General features: G+C 50.7%; 6 non-coding genes across 6 annotated transcripts; 4 read left to right on the top strand and 2 right to left on the bottom strand.

The window, feature by feature from the left end:
• The first annotated feature begins 172 nt into the window (after positions 1 to 172).
• On the top strand, positions 173 to 336 carry LOC120394739. Its single transcript, XR_005592396.1, has one exon. It is a non-coding gene; the product is annotated as a U1 spliceosomal RNA (small nuclear RNA).
• A 1,928-nt stretch (positions 337 to 2,264) lies between these two features.
• On the bottom strand, positions 2,265 to 2,380 carry LOC120394737. The gene has a single exon (XR_005592394.1). It is a non-coding gene; the product is annotated as a U5 spliceosomal RNA (small nuclear RNA).
• A 5,022-nt stretch (positions 2,381 to 7,402) lies between these two features.
• On the top strand, positions 7,403 to 7,566 carry LOC120394736. The gene has a single exon (XR_005592393.1). It is a non-coding gene; the product is annotated as a U1 spliceosomal RNA (small nuclear RNA).
• Positions 7,567 to 9,503: 1,937 nt separating this feature from the next.
• Positions 9,504 to 9,619, bottom strand: LOC120394738. Its single transcript, XR_005592395.1, has one exon. It is a non-coding gene; the product is annotated as a U5 spliceosomal RNA (small nuclear RNA).
• A 1,521-nt stretch (positions 9,620 to 11,140) lies between these two features.
• On the top strand, positions 11,141 to 11,212 carry TRNAC-GCA. Its single transcript has one exon. It is a non-coding gene; the product is annotated as a tRNA-Cys (tRNA).
• Positions 11,213 to 16,818: 5,606 nt separating this feature from the next.
• On the top strand, positions 16,819 to 16,890 carry TRNAA-UGC. Its single transcript has one exon. It is a non-coding gene; the product is annotated as a tRNA-Ala (tRNA).
• Positions 16,891 to 20,639: the final 3,749 nt, after the last annotated feature.

Genomic DNA, 20,639 nt, shown 5'->3' with positions numbered 1-20,639 from the left:
CTTTGGCACCGGGAGCTCGGCGTGGGGAAGGGATGGTCTCCGGGGCCACGTCGGGCAGCTGTCGGCAGTGGGGCCGGTGTGGCGAGGCCGGGCGGTGGGGGCGCGGCGGTCCGCCCGTGTGTTATAAGTGCGGGGCGAGCGAGGGCGGGCGGCGGCCGGGCAGCAGGAATTCATACTTACCTGGCAGGGGAGATACCATGATCACGAAGGTGGTTTTCCCAGGGTGAGGCTCATCCATTGCACTGCGGGTGTGCTGATCCCTGCGATTTCCCCAAATGCGGGAAACTCAACTGCATAATTTGTGGTAGTGGGGGACTGCGTTTGCGCTCTCCCCTGGTGATTGGTTTGAACAACAGACAACCGATAGTGGGCTGTTTAGGCTTAGTGCACTGCAAAGCAGATTCTCAGGAAAACAGCTGTTATTCTGGGTCTTTGGGAGTGCTCTTTTCCACAGGCCCTGTACTTCTAGGTATCTTTGTCACATGTTCCTCCTTGTAAGCAAAGCTCAGTTCTGAAACTTTACTTGGGTCTCTCTGTGTTCTTGGCTTTCCCTAGTCTTTTGCAGCTGATCTGCTCTCTAGTCTGCTTTTGGGGGGCTTGGACCGGTGCCTTCCTTGGCTCTAAGGGGAGCTGCCTGCCTGCTCTGCTTCTTTCCCTGCTTGTAGCTTCTTGCCTGGCCCTTCTTCTCGGGCTCTTCCTCCTTTGACGGGAGGACGGCCTGTCCAAAACGCCTGTCCCACCTGGTCTCCTCGTCCAACAGGCAGCCTCGCCCCCTGCCCTGGGGCCGCTTTGGCTTTCGCTGTCTGTTCCTGTCTCTTGGTGGCCACCCTGTCTGTGCTACGGAGACTAGGCTGTCACAACCCCATGCTGGAGGAGGGCTTTCCGTCGCTTGAGGCCCACCCACCGCCTCCCCGAATGCCCTTAGCTACGCTGCGGGTTAGGGCGGCGTGGCCGTGTCGCCCAGCAGCGGGTTTTCCCTTTTGCACACCTCTGACGGACGGAGCTGTTTTGACTTAACTGTTCAGCACGCACCGACCCTCGGGCCTGGGCTGCACGGGGAACGTAAATCGGCGTGGCTACATCAGTCCGCGCCTTGGTCGGAAGAATTCTTCCGTCGACCTAGCTCCCGCCTTTCGGGGAGGTGGATGGCCGGCACCAACGAGGAAAACCCTCTCCAGGACCCTTCTCCGGGAACAGTGCCCTTCCGTTTGGGGAGATTATGCTGCTTTAAAAAAAGAGAAATTGTTTAACTGCCTTTCTCTGAGGCAAGGTTGATTTGTATTGCTTCCCTCGTGGCTCCTTGTAGCAGTTGTGTTCTGAAATCTTTAGGGTTTGACTTCATTTATGATGAAATCTTGCTGTAACTTTATTCTAATTTTCAATGAGTAACTAGACCTGAGCTGTTTGGTGTGTTAGTGGAGGATTGTTTAAAAACCTGGGATTCCACTTTCGGCTGCCTTTCCATTACATTTCCTCTGAAAGCCACCGAAAGCCTCCACTTCCCACATAACTCTCTCAAACCTGCAGCCATCAGGCATACAGAAGATGCTCACAGTTTCACTCCATACGAGTCCAGTTCCTCGCTGTTTCCTGTCTAACCACTGCACACATATGGTATCCCCTCCCTACCCGGAGCTGCTTCCTGGCTTTTGCGCTCAGGACAGGAAAACAAGAATGGAGAGGTAAGCTGTGCAGTGAACTCTTCCTCAGCTCGCACTCCACCCCCCAAGGGCCTTTCGAGGTCTTCTACGGACTTCAGGTTTCATTTGATTTCCAAGGTTTATGGGCTCATTAATTAGCCATCTCTCCTAATGCAGGGATCCTACGGGTCAGACCAAAGATCGATGGCCCAAAAGAGCTAAGAAACAGAAATAAAGGTGAGCGCTAGGCGTTACATTCAGATGAGCATCCAGAATCTGACTGTGCCCTGGCATGTTCAACGCTGCCGAAAAGAAGGAGCTCGTCAGGTCCCTCTGCTAGCACCCAAATCTGGTGGCTAGTCGGTCTGCTGGGAAATAAGGAAAAGGAAAAGAATTAAAGGAGTCAGGCAATAACAAGGAAATGAAAAGGTTTGTTGAACGGGTTCTGTCTGATTGACCGTCTTCTTAGCTACCCATCCAAGTTAAAGACCTAGCCCAGTATCCTGTCTGCTGACAGTGGTCAATGCCAGGTGCCCCCACTATACTTTTTTCATACTATAGAAAAGCTTCAGCCAGTGACACCAGCTCAGGGAGCACTCTTCTGTTTTTCTCACAGCAAGCAACAGCCTTGCCAAAGCAAAGCCTTAAAAAATTGGGTACAAACTCATCAACATTCCTCTCCACGGAAATCTTTAGTAAAAGGCGAAAGATTTATACGAACTGAAGAGAAAGCAGAGTATGTAGAACTTGTGGCAGAGGCGCTGCCGGGGCAACCGCCTACGCTCCCAAAAGTCAGGGTGACTACTCTCCCAGCCCGCTACACCGCTAGGTTTCAGAGGAAATGGAATTGAACCGATTGGCAGCCCGAGTTGGATCATCGAAACCGGGGACACAGGGAGCAAAACCAGCCCCTCGACCAGGGACTCGCTTCGCTGCACGCAATGCACTGTGGCTATGCAAATAAGATGCTCCGGCCGTCTCTGGCGCTCAAAGGAGACTTTTCTCCGGGCTGCCTCTGCTCCTTCCCCGGCTGGGCGGAGATTGGGATGGGGCAGCTGCTCTCCTGAGACAGTCCCGCTGATGCCCAGGCGCATGGAGGACGGAGCCCGGACGAGAAGCCAGAGGGCACTTGGCCCACAGCTCAAACCCGGAGCAAACGCACACACTTTGCAAAGTAACAGGAGCCGGGATCTCACACATGAGATTCTATCTGCCGGCCGGGGTGTGACCCCGCGTTGTACCTGCCGCTTGGTCTGCCTCTGCTGCAAAGTAGCTCGCCTCGCTCAGATCCTTGGGGTTCGCTGAGCTGCAGCTCACCTTGATACACGGGAACAGCTTCAAATCATGGAATATCAGGGTTGTAAGGGACCTCAGGAGGTCATCTAGTCCAACCCAATCCCCAACTAAATCATCCCAGCCAGGGCTTTGTCAAGGCTGACCTTAAAAACCTCTCAGGAAGGAGATTCCACCACCTCCCTAGGGAACCCATTCCAGTGCTTCACCACCCTCCTAGTGAAAAAGGGTTTTCCTAAGTTCCAACCTAAACCTTCCCCACCGCAACTTGGGACCATTGCTCCTCGTTCTGTCATCTGGTGCCACTGAGAACAGTCTAGATCCATCCTCTTTGGAACCCCCTTTCAGGTAGTTGAAAGCAGCGATCAACTCCCCCCTCATTCTTCTCTTCTGCAGACTAAACAATCCCAGTTCCCTCAGCCTCTCCTCATAAATCATGTCTTCCAGCCCCCTAATCACTTTTGTTGCCCTATGCTGGACTCTTTTCAGTTTTTCCACATCCTTCTTGCAGTGTGGGGCCCAAAACCGGACACGGTACTCCAGATGAGGCCTCACCAACGTCGAAGAGAAGGGAACGACCACATCCCTCGATCTGCTGGCAATGCCCCTATGTATACAGTCCAAAATGCCGTTAGCCTTCTTGGCAACAAGGGCACGCTGTCGACTCATATCCAGCTTCTCTTCCACTGTAACCTCTAGGTCCTTTTCTGCAGAACGGCTGCCTAGCCATTCGGTCCCTAGTCTGGAGCAGTGCACGGGATTCTTCCGTCCTAAGTGCAGGACTGGGCACTTGTCCTTGTTGAACCTCATCAGGTTTCTTTCGGCCCAATCCTCCAATTTGTCTAGGTCCCTCTGTAGCCTATCCGTACCCTCCAGCGTATCGACCGCTCCTCCCAGTTTAGCGTCATCTGCAAACTTGCTGAGAGTGCAGTCCACACCATCCTCCAGATCCTTAACGAAGATATTGTACACAACCGGCCCCAGGACCGAGCCTTGGGGCACGCCGCTTGAGACCGGCTGCCAATTAGACGTGGAGCCATTGATCACTACCCGTTGAGCCCGAGGACCTAGCCAGCTTATAGTCCACCTTATAGTCCATTCATCCAGCCCAAACTTCTTGAACTTGCCGACAAGAATACTGTGGGTGACCGTATCAAAAACTTTGCTAAAGTCAAGGAAGAACACATCCATTGCTTTTCCCTCATCCACAGACCCAGTTCTCTCCTCACAGAAGGCAATTAGGTTAGTCAGGCGTGACTTGCCCTTGCTGAATCCATGCTGACCGCTCCTGATCACTTGCCTCTCCTCTAAGTGCTTCAGAATTGATTCCTTGAGGACCTGCTCCATGATTTTTCCAGGGACTGAGGTGAGGCTGACTGGCCTGTAGTTCCCGGATCCTCCTTCTTTCTTCCCTCTTTTAAAGATGGGCACTACATTAGCCTTTTCCCAGTCATTTGGGACCTCCCCAATGGCCATGAATTTTCAAAGATAATGACCAGTGGCTCTGCAATCACACCGCCAACTCCTTTAGCACCCTCGGATGCAGCGCATCCGGCCCCATGGATTTGTGCTCATCCAGCTTTTCTAAATAGTCCCGAAGCACTTCTTCCTCCACAGAGGGCTGGTCACCTCCTCTCCATGCTGTGCTGCCCAGAGCAGCAGTCTGGGAGCTGATTTTGTTCGTGAAGACAAAATCACGAAGGGGGAGGGTGGGGAAGCATTGAGTACATTAGCTTTTTCCACATCCTCTGTCACTAGGTCGCCTCCCTCATTCTGTAAGGGGCCCACACTTTCCTTGACTTTCTTCTTGTTGCTAACCTCCCTGAAGAAACCCTTCTTGTTGTTACTCTTAACATCTCTTGCTAGCTGCAACTCCAAGCGTGAGTTGCCCTTCCTGATTTCACTCCTGCGTGCCTGAGCAATATTTTTATACTCCTCCCTGGTCATTTGTCCAATCTTCCACTTCTTCAAACGGCGCTGCCTGCCAGTGCACTCAGCCTCACTTGGCAGGTAACAAAAGGGATCGAGTGGCCGTCCAGTTTCTGGAGAGTGGCTGACAACACCCGACCTTCTGCCCTGAGGAGAAACTGACGTGAGACAAGGCAGGGGAGGTCACTCTTGTATTGGACCAACTTCCGGTGGGGAGAGAGCGAGAGAGAAGCGAAATGCAAGCTGCACTCTTTCCCCAGCAGCAGGTGGGCCACGTCGTCTCTCTGATGGCCTGGCTTCCCGGGACGGGACCCGCTACAACTTAGATAATTTTTTACCTCAAGGTTCCCAAGACACAGACAAGGTTTTCATCTCGAGGCCAAAAGACCAAAAACATCAAGACACTTGATCACGGCCAAGCACTTGGATAGGCCAAGATTTAAAAGTTTATTAGAAAATATTTGAAAATGAACGATACAGAGAGTTGAAATGTCAGATATTGGTCATCGGGGGTGACATACAGAGTATAGGGCAATTTTAGTTTTAAATGTTTATTAGAAAATGTTTAAGAATAGATTTAAATTTTATTAGAGAATATTTAAAATAAACGATACAAAGTGTTTAAAGCGTCAGTTATTGTGTCATTGGGGGTAACATACAGGTTGTGGGGGGATGTTAGCATTTTGGTGTTAGGCAGCATATACATATACACAGTCTGTCATGTCCCCAATGCGGGGTATACGGTGGGAGAGTTCAAGGTACAGCCAGCAAGCAGTGAGGGCACATCACTCATACAAACAGGTTATGGATAGTCGTGGGCGTGAGTAAATGAGCGGACTGGGTAATGGTGATAGGGTGCCCCTCACGGGGCAGAGTTCAGTTTGGTTGGTTCAGGGCTCAGGGGATAAAGTCCAACAGGGGAAGTTTACAGGTCTCTTCCCCCTTGTGGGTGCAGGAAGTCACGCCGGCTCACTCTTGGTATTGACGGTGGCCGGTGACGTGCTCTGTGTAAATGTCTCTGGACCACCGAATAGCGTCCGAGACCATTAGGCATCTCATGAGCTGCGCGTAGCGACGGCCCACCCCACAGGTCCGCAGCACGCGCTCGTTAAGGGGGTCCCAGGCGCCCAAGGCCCCAACGATCAGAGCGTCGGTGTAGACCTCGTAGCCCTTTGCTCGCAGGGTGTCGGCCAGGGGAGCGTACTTTTCGAGTTTGCGGGCTCGGGCTTGGCGGAAGGCCGTGGTCCTATTCTCGAACGGGATCGTCACGTCGACGAGGATGATCTTTTTCCGGTCCTCATCCGTGATGACGATGTCCGGGCGCAGCAGGCTGTCTGTGCCGGGGATGGCGCGATTGACAGCGATCTCTCCCAGGTGCGGGGCGATGGCCTTCACCAAGCGGTCCTGGACGGCGTTGTGGCGCAGCTGCCAGGCTCTGCCGTGGGGTCTGCAGCTGCACAGGACGTGGGGCAAGGTCTCCATGGAGTACCCGCACCTCCGGCAGCGTTTGTCCGGGTTCCCGTGGCGGATGGCTCCGTTGAGGGGGACACAGTTCAGCCGGGCGCGGTGTATGAACCGCCAGTCGGCGAAACGGATGAAGCTGCCTGAGGGGAGGAAGTGGTTGCTGGAGTCCCACTTGCTGGTGACCTCGAAAACCTTGTCCTGGTCCGGCTTTTTCTTCAGGGTGTCCACGTAGAGCGCGTGGACGGCGGCCTTCAGGGTCTTCTCTAGCATGCCTCTGGCTCCAGGGCTGACGATGGTGTTGTCTTCCGTCCCGATCCGTGGTACCAGGACTCCTGGCTCTCGCCGATCTTCGCTCCATACCCAGCGGCAGCCCAGTCGCTTTCCCAGTCGGCGGGTGGCGTTGCGGGCGCGGGACCACAGCGAGGCGACGTCGTCCCTGAACCGGCCGAATTCTCTTAATACAGAGAGTTTGTAACATCAGTTACTGGTCATCAGGGGTGACATACAGAGTATAGGGGGATGCTAGTACTTTGGTATTGGACAGCACATAACTTATACCGTGTGCAATGTCCCCAATGTGGGGTATACTGTGGGTGAGTTCAAGATACAGTCAGCAAGCAGTGAGGGTACATCACGCATACAACAGTTAAAGACAGTCATAGGTATAAATAAGCAAGCCAGGTAATGGGGCTAGAATGACCCTCACATGGCAAAGTTAAGGTCTGTCGCACTCGATCTGAGCACTACACCCCATCTGAGCTCAAAGAGCTGAGCACGCAAGAGCGGCGGCCCGGGCGGGCAGGGGAGGCCCGAGCGGAGGGGCGGAGCCGCGTGAGCAGGTATGCAGATCTGTGTGCGAGCAGAGCATCGTGGGAGCGGACGCAGGCTGCCAGGCAGGGCCCGACTTTGGCACCGGGAGCTCGGCGTGGGGAAGGGACGGTCTCCGGGGGCCACGTCGGGGCAGCTGTCGGCAGTGGGGGCCAGTGTGGGCGAGGCCGGCGGTGGGGGCGCGGCGGTCCGCCCGTGTGTTATAAGTGCGGGGTGAGCGAGGGCGGGCGGCCGGGCAGCAGGAATTCATACTTACCTGGCAGGGGAGATACCATGATCACGAAGGTGGTTTTCCCAGGGTGAGGCTCATCCATTGCACTGTGGGTGTGCTGACCCCTGCGATTTCCCCAAATGCGGGAAACTTGACTGCATAATTTGTGGTAGTGGGGGACTGCGTTCGCGCTCTCCCCTGGTGATTGGTTTAAACAACAGACAACTGATAGTGGGCTGTTTAGGCTTAGTGCACTGCAAAGCAGATTCTCAGGAAAACAGCTGTTATTCTGGGTCTTTGGGAGTGCTCTTCTCCACAGGCCCTGTACTTCCAGGTATCTTTGTCACATGTTCCTCCTTGTAAGCAAAGCTCAGTTCTGAAACTTTACTTGGGTCTCTCTGTGTTCTTGGCTTTCCCTAGTCTTTTGCAGCTGATCTGCTCTCTAGTCTGCTTTTGGGGGGTTTGGACCGGTGCCTTCCTTGGCTCTAAGGGGAGCTGCCTGCCTGCCTTCCTGCTCTGCTTCTTTCCCTGCTTGTAGCTTCTTGCCTGGCCCTTCTTCTTGGGCTCTTCCTCCTTTGACAGGAGGACGGCCTGTCCAAAACGCCTGTCCCACCCGGTCTCCTCGTCCAACAGGCAGCCTCGCCCCCTGCCCTGGGGCCGCTTTGGCTTTCGCTGTCTGTTCCTGTCTCTTGGTGGCCACCCTGTCTGTGCTACGGAGACTAGGCTGTCACAACCCCATGCTGGAGGAGGGCTTTCCGTCGCTTGAGGCCCACCCACCGCCTCCCCGAATGCCCTTAGCTACGCTGCGGGTTAGGGCGGCGTGGCCGTGTCGCCCAGGAGCGGGTTTTCCCTTTTGCACACCTCTGACGGACGGAGCTGTTTTGACTTAACTGTTCAGCACGCACCGACCCTCGGGCCTGGGCTGCACGGGGAACGTAAATCGGCGCGGCTACATCAGTCCGCGCCTTGGTCGGAAGAATTCTTCCGTCGACCTAGCTCCCGCCTTTCGGGGAGGTGGATGGCCGGCACCAACAAGGAAAACCCTCTCCAGGACCCTTCTCCGGGAACAGGGCCCTTCCGTTTGGGGAGATTATGCTGCTTTAAAAAAGAGAAATTGTTTAACTGCCTTTCTCTGAGGCAAGGTTGATTTGTATTGCTTCCCTAATGGCTCCTTTTAGCAGTTGTGTTCTGAAATCTTTAGGGTTTGACTTCATTTATGATGAAATCTTGCTGTAACTTTATTCTAATTTTCAATGAGTAACTAGACCTGAGCTGTTTGGTGTGTTAGTGGAGGATTGTTTAAAAACCTGGGATTCCACTTTCGGCTGCCTTTCCATTACATTTCCTCTGAAAGCCCACTGAAACCCTCCACTTCCCACATAACTCTCTCAAACCTGCAGCCATCAGGCATACAGAACATGCTTACAGTTTCACTCCATACGAGTCCAGTTCCTCGCTGTTTCCTGTCTAACCACTGCACACATATGGTATCCCCTCCCTACCCGGAGCTGCTTCCTGGCTTTTGCGCTCAGGACAGGAAAACGAGAATGGAGAGGTAAGCTGTGCAGGGAACTCTTCCTCAGCTCGCACTCCACCCCCCCAAGGGCCTTTCGAGGTCTTCTACGGACTTCAGGTTTCATTTGATTTCCAAGGTTTATGGGCTCATTAATTAGCCATCTCTCCTAATGCAGGGATCCTACGGGTCAGACCAAAGATCGATGGCCCAAAAGAGCTAAGAAACAGAAATAAAGGTGAGCGCTAGGCGTTACATTCAGATGAGCATCCAGAATCTGACTGTGCCCTGGCAAGTTCAACGCTGTCGAAAAGAAGGAGCTCGTCAGGTCCCTCTGCTAGCACCCAAATCTGGTGGCTAGTCGGTCTGCTGGGAAATAAGGAAAAGGAAAAGAATTAAAGGAGTCAGGCAATAACAAGGAAATGAAAAAGTTTGTTGAACCGTTCTGTCTGATTGACTGTCTTCCCAGCTACCCATCCAAGTTAAAGACCTAGCCCAGTATCCTGTCTGCTAACAGCAGCCAATGCCAGGTGCCCCCTATTATACTTTTTTCATACTATAAAAAAGCTTCAGCCAGTGACACCAGCTCAGGGAACACTCTTCTGTTTTTCTCACAGCAAGCAACAGCCTTGCCAAAGCAAAGCCTTAAAAAATTGGGTACAAACTCATCAACATTCCTCTCCATGGAAATCTTTAGTAAAAGGCGAAAGATTTATACGAACTGAAGAGAAAGCAGAGTATGTAGAACTTGTGGCAGAGGCACTGCCGGGGCAACCGCCTACGCTCCCAAAAGTCAGGGTGACTACTCTCCCAGCCCGCTACACCGCTAGCTTTCAGAGGAAATGGAATTGAACCGATTGGCAGCCCGAGTTGGATCATCGAAACCGGGGACACAGGGAGCAAAACCAGCCCCTCGACCAGGGACTCGCTTCGCTGCACGCAATGCACTGTGGCTATGCAAATAAGATGCTCCGGCCGTCTCTGGCGCTCAAAGGAGTCTTTTCTCCGGGCTGCCTCTGCTCCTTCCCCGGCTGGGCGGAGATTGGGATGGGGCAGCTGCTCTCCTGAGACAGTCCCGCTGATGCCCAGGCGCATGGAGGACGGAGCCCGGACGAGAAGCCAGAGGGCACTTGGCCCACAGCTCAAACCCGGAGCAAACGCACACACTTTGCAAAGTAACAGGAGCCGGGATCTCGCACATGAGATTCTATCTGCCGGCCGGGGTGCGACCCCGCGTTGTACCTGCCGCTTGGTCTGCCTCTGCTGCAAGTAGCTCGCCTCACTCAGATCCTTGGGGTTCGCTGAGCTGCAGCTCACCTTGATACACGGGAACAGCTTCAAATAATGGAATATCAGGGTTAGAAGGGACCTCAGGAGGTCATCTAGTCCAACCCAATCCCCAACTAAATCATCCCAGCCAGGGCTTTGTCAAGGCTGACCTTAAAAACCTCTCAGGAAGGAGATTCCACCACCTCCCTAGGGAACCCATTCCAGTGCTTCACCACCCTCCTAGTGAAAAAGGGTTTTCCTAAGATCCAAACTAAACCTTCCCCACCGCAACTTGGGACCATTGCTCCTCGTTCTGTCATCTGGTGCCACTGAGAACAGTCTAGATCCATCCTCTTTGGAACCCCTTTTCAGGTAGTTGAAAGCAGCGATCAACTCCCGCCTCATTCTTCTCTTCTGCAGACTAAACAATCCCAGTTCCCTCAGCCTCTCCTCATAAATCATGTCTTCCAGCCCCCTAATCACTTTTGTTGCCCTCCCCCGGACTCTCTCCAATTTGTTTCTGTAGTGGGGGCGGGGGGTGAAAACTGGACGCAGTGCTCCAGATGTGTCCTCACCAGTGCTGACTAGAGGGGAATAATCACTTCCCTCCATCTGCTGGCAACGCTCCTACTAATCCAGCCCAATATGACCAGTTACCCATATTGAATGCAGACACAGCAATATTTGATACATTGGTTGCTGTCCATTCAGGAGGTTCTTTCCCACCTGTTCATAAATAATGAAGCTGCTCTAAGCGGAGGGAGAGAGCTGTCCTGTCCGTGCAGTTAACCCATCTCCCCGAGAGGTGGTAGCTATGACAGTGGGGAAGCTATGTTGGTGGGTGTGCAAGCTGTGGTGTCTACATGTGTATATAAAGTTTAATCAAACCCCATTTTTTAAACCCCTGTGGTCTGGGAATAGAAAAGGAGCTCTCAGAGGCAGAGCCCATCCTTCAAAATCCTTAAGGTCACTGACTTGCCTATGCAAATGTCATGGGGTATAGCTCAGTGGTAGAGTGTTTGACTGCAGATCAAGTGGTCTTTGGTTCAAATCCAAGTACCCTCTCACAAACCTGTTCCTTCAGTAAAAATAATTCCATTTTCAGGAGCTCCACTAAATGGGGATCCCTGAAATGAATGGACACACTCAATGTTTTCCTGTGCAAATGCATAAAAACCTAGCAAACATGTCCCCCAGCTGAAATCACTTCCAATCCTCTAAGTGTCTAGGTTTGTTTTCATCAATTGAACAAATTCACATGAAGACACATTTGCAGGTCCTTGGCCTCCATGGGCTACAATGTGCAGAAGAACAAGAACCACATCCACTTGGGAGGCATGGACTAGTCTGTATTACATTTGGTAAGTAAGTTGCCATTGGGACTGAAAACTCTACTGGGGTGGACAGGAGCCTGTTACAAAACTAAAATAACCAGGATTTACCAAACTCCCTGTTACACATTCAATCCTCTCTTTGTGGACACGGCATCAATTGGGGCTCTAATAAATGGCAGCCTTCCTTTAACACAGATCGTTGTTCCTTGCGACTTTCAGATACATTCGAATGGCAGCTGTTCAGAGGTCATGTGCTGCTAGTTCATGAGCAGCAGCAGAGTCTCTGTACGTTTCCCAACCGTAGAGCTGGGTGTGTCTGCACCCAAGTAACTGCAGAGTCAGTGTAGTCCCAGACAGTTAATTGCACAGTCTCACTTTCTGGTCTCATTGATCATTTGGGTAGATACAGCAACGGTTTGGTGGGTTTTGGTTTTTTTTCCCCTTCATTTTCTCCTAAGGAATGTGTGATCTTGAGCATGTTAGTTTAAGTTCCCTGTGGGTCAGGAAAATTCCATCTCCTTGAAATACCTGGGGAAGTGACCTGCTTGTATAACCTAGAATAAAGGAGCTTTTAAAGAAGACATTGCTTTACAATTATGCTGGGATAAAAACAGTAAATTTCACAGCCAGACACCAGGCCAGGATCAATGGATGGGGCCAGGGTCAATTAATTTCAGAAGAAACAAACTCTTGGGAAGTAGCTGTAATTTGTCCCCAAACCTTTCCTTGTTCTCATATGCTATCAGGGATTCTCTTCTAGAGGGCAGAGTTAAGGTTATCTAGGCATGTACTCTCACTCTGTATTCCCTGTTTTTCCAGAGTTTGAGTTTTACTGAACTCGATGTTCTGGAAGGTAAGAGATATTCACTGTCAAAGTTAACTCTGTGTTAACAAAGGTTTTGTTAGTGGCAAAAATGTGACTAATCCTCACTGCGGTAATTCCACTGACTTCAGTGTACTCTTTCCCCATTTCTAGTTCCAAAAAAATAAGCAAATTAAAACAACCTTGAGACCTAAAATGCTGTGAGAAAATGGAAATTTTAGTAGCTCAAATAATTCAGTTTCTTCTGTGTCTTGTGTGTGTGTAAATGGCACAACACATTAATTTATAAGCACATCTTTCTTAACTTCTTTAAATATTCTGTAGTACATTGACTAGATCAGGTGGGTTGTTCAATGCAGTGAGGTTTTCATGCATTGCCCAATACATATTTTTCATATTATGTAACTGAACACAACTCATTGAACACAAAATTGTGTATTTCATGCTGTGAACTGTGTTGGTAGCTCAAATTAATAGGTTTATTTTCTCTCTCTCTCTCTCTGTGAGGCACAACAAAATAATTTAGTGATGCTGAAAACGTTCCCTTCTCCTCCAGAACTGCCTTGGAATCACCTTCCCTTTGTAGATTAATCTGCCCCTGTGTCTCTACAAGGAAAATATAGTTTCTATGAAAAAAACACAATTTTTTAATTAAAGGGGCTGAGACAGAATAGCCACATGATGGTGACACATCAGGAATGCAAAGCAACAGGTTTGTTGCCAGCTCAAAGAGCCTGAGGCAGAGCAACAGCAGGTTCGTTGCCCGGTGTGCGTCGCACTAATTAACACACCAGGGTGGAGAAGCAAACCACGTTTATTTGAGCTCAAAAAAAGGTGCCAGGGAGAAAAAGCATCTCAAATCCTGCACACCCGCGCGCAGGCGGGGTCCCAGCATTTATACCCCACTTGTTTGTGTAAGCCTTTTGTTTGGTTTCCCCCCTCACCCCTCCCTTCCCAACAGCAGTTACTTTAAACATTACATCTCAGCGTGTTAGAAAAGTTCCCATTTGCATATTTATCTATGGCCTTCACAGCACAGACGCATGCAGATTTTCCTCCCCCCTTTCCCCTCCTCCCCGCCGCTTTTTGCTGTTTCAAACTGTCCTGCAGCTGCAAGCTGAGACAGCTGACAGTTACACATTTTGCTTGCTGTTTTGTTAGCATCTTAGGCTTTGGCTACACTTACACTTCAAAGCGCTGCCGTGGCAGTGCTGCCGCGGCAGCGCTTTGAAGCGCTAAGTGTAGTCAAAGCGCCAGCGCTGGGAGAAAGCTCTCCCAGTGCTGTCCGTACTCCACCTCCCTGTGGGGAATAACAGACAGTGCTGGGAGCCGCGCTCCCAGCGCTGGGGCTTTGACCACACTGGCGCTTTGCAGCGCCGCAATTTGCAGCGCTGGAGAGGGTGTGTTTTCACACCCTGCTGCAGCGCTGCAAATTTGTAAGTGTAGCCAAGCCTGGAAGAACTTGGGTTCACTCAGGCCCAAATTCACAACTTTGGTTTACTTAGGCCTAGTGACACCAACAGGTTCCTGGTTTGCACATTGATGGTGACAAGGGATTGAACTCGACTCCCCTCTTTTCACAGACACATTTGTTTTATTCTCTGAGGTCAAACATAAGTTTAAATGTTGTACTTAGTCCTCTGCCTTGTAGCTTCAACAGCCGCAGATGCAAGATGACTTACTGCAGAGCAAAGAAAGGTTGGGTCGGTCACTAGGTCTCTGTTTCTATTGCTCGTTTGCTCTCTCCCCTTTCCTGATAAGGAGCAATGGTAAGAGAAGAAGAGGTTAAAACATGTGCTAGGTGGTGGCTGGGTTTGGATGACAAATTTAAAACCATCTCAGCGCCCTCTAGTGTGACACTGACACCATCAGCTTCTCACCTTTCACTCACACTTCATTAATAACAGTTTCCCTGAACTACTTTGCTGTGATTATTTCAATGGCTCCGACACCGATACCTGCTGCCCCTTCTGGCTGGTTAATTGCACTATTTGGAACCTGCTCCTAAAATTACACCCTTCCTGGGAGCAAGATTCAGAACTGCCCAAGGAAACCCCATTGGGTTTCAAGGGCAGCCCAGGCAGGATGGCAAGACGACAGCACAGGGGTCTCAGAGCTTCTTCTTCCTCCTCACAGAGAGAAGGTTAAGGGGGGCCACCAGTTATGACTCCTGGGTTTTAGTCCTGGCTGTGGGAGGAAAGGGGTGTTTAGTGGATTAGAGTTGGGGGCTTAGGAATCAAAGAGGAAACATCTCCCTTTTCAGCTTCAATGCACATTGAACAAGAACATGGCTTCTCATCTCTTAGGTTTCAGAGGAGCAGCCCTGTTAGTCTGTATCCTCAAAAAGAACAGGACTATGTGGCACCTTAGAGACTAACACGTTTCTTAGGTTCTGTTGCCATCATGTGGCCATTTCATTTCACTTCTTATTGTTAAAAAGTTTGGGTACTTTGCACAGAAACATCATCTCCTTGGGAGAGACAGAGAAGTGGAAGCTGCATTGATTTAATCCTCTGAAAAATAGATAAGGATTAAAATATTCCCCAGACAGCTCAGTCCCAACCGTCCTCCCTCACTGCTGCCAGTGAAGCTCAGTTCTGTCCCACGGCCCCAAGAACTGCTGGGTGCAAGTCCTGGGCCTGATGTGAAGTCAATGTAGGGGTGACTCTGCCTGCCTAGACTGTTCTGTAGAAAAATTCAGACACAGTCCATGTCTGGTGAAGGAGAGACAGATGTGTTGTTTGATTGTTTTTCTCATTTTAAATTTACTTGATCATTTTGATGGCAAAAGTATTTGTATGAGACCATGAAAAAAGGAAGAAATCATAAAAATACCCATAGGAGAAAGGGGGTTTCTGAGAGCCAGGGTAGATATGGAGATTTTTATGAAAGGGGGAGAGGCCAAAGTAGGGCCTTTAGCTGGAGCAAAGGGGGAGGGTTTTTTGTGCAGTTTCATTTTAACCAGCCTCACATCCTGTAGTCCCTACTTCCCCACCCCATCAACAAGTGACCTAGCGCCTCCCCACTGGCAAAGCCACCTCTGACTCCTGAGACAGCCCCACTGGTCTGGCCCTCCTCCCCACTGCAAAAACTGCAGACCCTTCAGCACTCCCTCTCCTAGCTGGACCCCCTGGCAGCCAGAGCTCTCCACAGAACTGCCATGGTTGCTTTCCTGGGTGGGTGTCTGGTCAAGGACGGCTACCAGCTTTTCCTGAGAATGCAGTTGAGAAATGACTCACCCTTCTCTAGATTCTCGCCTGTGGGCTCTGAGAAGCCGGATGGGCTCTATATGATAAAGTCCATGTAACATTCCCCTCACATCCCAGCCGTGGTATGTCACCAGTAGTGGCTGTCCCTGGGTAGCAGCCAAGGATGTTTCCCACCATTCAGGAGACCCCAGCCTGGGACTAAAGTCAACTTCAGGCTTCTTCTCTCTCCCTTCTTGGAATCAAGTTCATGTTTTTGCCAAGAGTTAAAGCAGCCCGGACCCCCAGAGTCTGGATCAATGTCACAAGTTCCCAGTGTCTTCATGGAAGAGAATTTGTTAAATCCCAGATGAGTGGGGTTAAATCAGTTCTCAGCCTGAGTCCTTTGCTCTTAATCCTGAGGATATTGTCCCACCATGGGGCCATTTCCCGCCTCTCTTTCCTAGGGAAGCACAATTTTCCTTGCACAGACGCAGGAACAGCAAGATATTTCTCTGTCCCTTGTGCAAAGCAGGGGGCCAAATTCCATGGAAACAATGGACAAGCAGGGAGCCCTGGGCACATCCAGCCCTGGCTGTGAGATGTTCCCTCCCCTCTTTCTTTATGCCCCTGTTGTTATTTCATGGAATGTCTGGGATGGGGAAAAAGCTGAGTTCACTCCAGGTGGAGGGGGAAAGAACCCTGAAAATCTCAGGACCCAACCCCTGCTACCAGGATCACTGAGGTGCTGGGAATCTGCATGGGAAAGGGACGGTGTGAATTGTCAAGGCGGGGAATGAATAACAATCTACAACTAGATCCACCTCATTAATCACTGACACAGGCTAATCCTGCCGCAGATAGAAGGGAAACTGGGAGTGATTCTTTGCTGTCAGCCATGGAAACAGTGACCCAATTGCACCGCAGTGCATGTGCTGGGGAAAGCTGGACTTTACAGGCAGGTGGAAATAGTGGATCCTAGAAATACCTGGAGTCCCCCACACCATTTCTGCCACCAGGGTGAGATGTTGAGCTACTCACAGCACCCCCCCACCATGACTTTGCAGCATGGGGTGGCAGCACCCCCCACCCAATGCCGGGGAGAGGGCTGAGTGTATCTCTGCACCCTGAGCCCAGGGCACCCACTCTCTCTGCCCCACACATAGAATCTGGCCCTGCTGCAAAGTGACCCCTAAGAACCAGCAGCCTCCAGGACAGCAGGTTTGACCCTCAGAGCAGGGAATGTGTCCACCATGCTGCTCTTAGGCCACTGGGTGCTCTGGAAACAAGAGGGCTCTGAGTGTAACCTATAGCATATATGGCTGATCTGGGAATGTAGCTCAGTTGTAGAGCATATGCTTTGCATGTATGAGGTCCTGGGTTCAATTCCCAGCATCTCCAAGTTCTTTTCACCCTGCTGCTTTGCTTATGCCCAGAGGGGATGTGGCCCAGCAATCTCCCTGCAGGAATTTCAATCCTGCTCTGTGAGGGGTAAGTGCCATTTGCATGGAAGGTTGTGGGGGGGGTTCTGTGCCTAAGTCTCCTCTGTACATTTAAGGGCAGGTCTACACTAAGGGCGGGGGTCGAACTAGGGTATGCAAGTTCAGCTACGTGAATAGTGTAGCTAAACTCGAAGTACCCTAGTTCGAACTACTTACCCGTCCACACGCTGCGGGATCGAAGTCTGCGGCTCCAAGGTCGACTCCGCCACCGCCTTTTGCAGTGGTGGAGTACCGGAGTCGACCGCGGCGCTTCCGGAGTTCGAACTATCGCGTCTAGATCAGACGCGATAGTTCGAACTCCGAGAAGTCGAACTCACCGCGTCGACCCGGATGGTAAGTGTAGACTAGCCCTAAGATTCCCACCAGCTGTGTTGTTTGGGACAAGGGTAGATGAGAAAGGAGAATCCTCCAGGACTGGAGGGAAAGGTCCCATCTGCTCAGACTGAGAGGCAAAGACTAGACTTATTTCTTGTCTGGGCCCAATCTTTTCACCTGGTATAGCCCTTGTTCCAGCTCAGGTGGTAGCTGGGGGATGTCTCATGACTGCAGCCATGTTTGTTCAGTTCCACCACCTTATACAGCTTTGGTACAAGGCAGGAATCTTTTGTCTCTCTCTCCTGGGGAAGAGCCCCAGGTTTAAGATGGATTCCTGTACCAGGTGACATGGTCACATGTCCTGTGAGACCCCCAAGCCTTCATTCTTCCTGGCCTGACTCACAGATGGTGCAGGACAGAGCCATCTCCAGTCAATTGTCCTGGTTAATGGGAGCCATAAAGAGTCCAAACCACCATTAATGGCCCACAGTTTGCATTATTACAACAGGACCTCAGAGTTATAGTTCATATTTCTAGTTTCAGATCCAAGAATGATCGGTTCATACAAATAGGATGAACACACACAGTAGATTATAAGCTTTGTAATGATACCTTACAAGAGACCTTTTGCATGAAGCACAGTCCAGTTACTTTATATTCACACTCATTAGCATATTTTCATAAAACCCTATGGAGTGCAACTTCACAGCAGGGAAAGGGTTTTACTGCAGCACCTGGAAGCAGTTGAGTTTCATGTTCAGGCTGTGGTATGAGTTCCTCCAGGTTTCTTGTAAGCACACAGGGACCTTAGTGGGTGCTTTTGATACAGGAATGGCCCAGACATGATAAAGTGATGGGAATTGCATTGTCCTTTTTTTATTACTGTATTTCCAATGACATTTCTGTTTGTGATTTCGTTTTGCTTTGTATAACTGTGTTTTCTCCTGGATTTGATATTTAATGAAAAAAAGAATAAGGCCTCAGGGTGCTGGATGGAGGAGCAGGCTGGGGCTAGGACTGCTAAGAGAGTAAGAGTAGCAGGTTTTCTGTATTGTTTCCAGCCCTCATTTTTCTTGACTAGTTTCTCTTCTGCACGAAATTTGTCTTTTTTTAAATGTGAACCTGGCTAGATCAGTTGATAGAGCATCAGACTTTTAATCTGAGGGTCCAGAGTTCAAGTCCCTGGTCAGACAAAGAAACACTTTACCCCCTGTGACATCCCCAAGGATTTTTAGAAGGACTCTCCTTGACTTTAGTTTTTCCTTTTCAGGACATGGCCTTTCCCAGGAAGGGCCCTTTACTGCCTGGGACTGAAGGTGCTACTTCCTCACCTGTCCACTGGCCTCACAGTCTGGAGGAAGAAAGACCTCCGGGTCTGCAGCAAAGTGCTGTGTGTTGACTTTTTGAGCAAATGCAGGGCTGGCCAGAGAGGCATGTTCCCACTGAGTCCTCCCTGCCAGAAAAAATTGTCCCCACAGACAGGGGCAGCTCCAGGCCCCAGCACACCAAGCACATGCTTGGGACAGCAAGCCGCGGGGGGTGCTCTGCCGGTCGCCGTGAGGGCGGCAGGCAGGCTGCCTTCTGCAGCGTGCCTGTGAAGGGTCCGCTGGTCCTGCGACTTTGGCAGACCTCCCACAGGCAAACTGCCAAAGGCAACCTGCCTGCCGTGCTTGGGGTGGCAAAATGCCTAGAGCCACCCCTGCCCACAGAGTCCTCCCTGCTGGAAGTCTACAGTAATCAACAGGTGCTGTGCTGGTCCCATGGTGTAAGGGCCAGCACTCAGGACTTTGAATCCTGCAATCTGAGGTGAAGTCTCAGTGGAATCTGAGAACAATTCCTGTGCCACAAACCCTGCTGGGTCTTCCAAGGCTCTGTCTTGCTTTCTCAAAGGCCATGAAAGCCACTACAAAAGGGTTTTTTTTTCCTGCTGATAATAGCTCACCTTAACTGATCACTTTCGTTATAGTGTGTATGGCAACACCCAATTTTTCATGTTCTCTGTGTGTGTGTGTATATATATCTATATATATATATCTATATATCTATATCTATATCTATCTATATATATATATATATCTTCCTGCTGTATTTTCCACTGCATGCATCCAATGAAGTTGGTTTTAGCCCAGGAAAGCTTATGCTCAAATAAATTTGTTAGTTTCTAAGGTGCCACAAGTACTTCTTGTTCTTTTTGCAGATAAATGAATGGAGGTTAAGTCCATGAATGGCTATTAGCCAGGATGTGTAAGGAATGGTGCCCCTAGCCTGTTTGTCAGAGGGTGGAGATGGATGGCAGGAGAGAGATCACTTGATCATTACCAGTTAGGCTCAGTCCGTCTGGGGCACCTGGCATTGGCCACTGTTGGCAGATAGGATGCGGGGTTGGATGGACCTTTGGTCTGACCCAATATGGCCATTCTTATGGTCTTATGAAGAGAGGGGCAGAGCCCTTCAACAGTGTTTCTGTAGTGTAGTGGTTATCACGTTTGCCTAACACACAAAAGGTCCCTGCTTCAAAACTAGGCAGAAACATGAGGGCTTAATTTTCCCAGCTCCTACTGGCCTGCCCCTACTGTAGTAGGAGTAGCAGTGATTTCTATGCTCAAAAGGTCTGTTATACTTCTCCTGCTCCCACTTTTGTCTCTTCTCCCTCTTTGAATGCCTGTGAAGTGGCTTTTCCCCTCCCGCTCCCCCCTGGAATGCTTGTGGGATGAAGGGGCTGGTTGAAGAGCAGAAAAGCTCCCAGGTAGACAAGGTGTCTGGGACGCTAATTAGGCAGTGATCACCCAGAGCATGGACACTGCCCAAGGTGGAGTGTGACCAACCAGATGCAGCCAAGTCATCTCTAGTCACAGGCCATGAGGTGCAGGTCCTTAAAAGGGAAAGGGCCCTGTGCTCAGGAGAGCACTCATAAGCTTGTACCTCCAGTGAATGCCCTTTGCCCGGACCACCTGGCCAGTGGTTCACAGCGTTGCATTTCATTGTGCCTCAGGAAGACTTACCTTCATCACACCGTCCATAGCTGCGCTGTGGGACACTTACCTTGCAGAATCCAGACATCTCCAGTGCCATGCCTGTCCTGGGAGTGTGAGTGTGACACCCTGCCCCCGCTTCTTTTGAACTTAGCTATCAATATAATAAACGTGCTGATTTCTGCCAAACTCTGGTGGGTCATTAGTGCTCCCTATGCTGACTAGCTGGCCCAATTTTCGGTAACACCTGCGATAACCCCAACCCCTGCATGGCAGAGGGTGGTGAAATGAGCTGAGAAAAAGCCTTGGCATCAGCAGGGGAAAGCTAGAGGATCTTGGCCTATCACCTTTTGAAGCCTTG

This window comes from Mauremys reevesii, unplaced genomic scaffold (assembly GCF_016161935.1).
Source record: "Mauremys reevesii isolate NIE-2019 unplaced genomic scaffold, ASM1616193v1 Contig77, whole genome shotgun sequence".
Lineage (NCBI taxonomy): Eukaryota > Metazoa > Chordata > Testudines > Geoemydidae > Mauremys > Mauremys reevesii.
The sequence above is the reverse complement of the archived record's forward strand: the minus strand, read 5'-3'. Positions and strand labels throughout refer to the sequence as shown.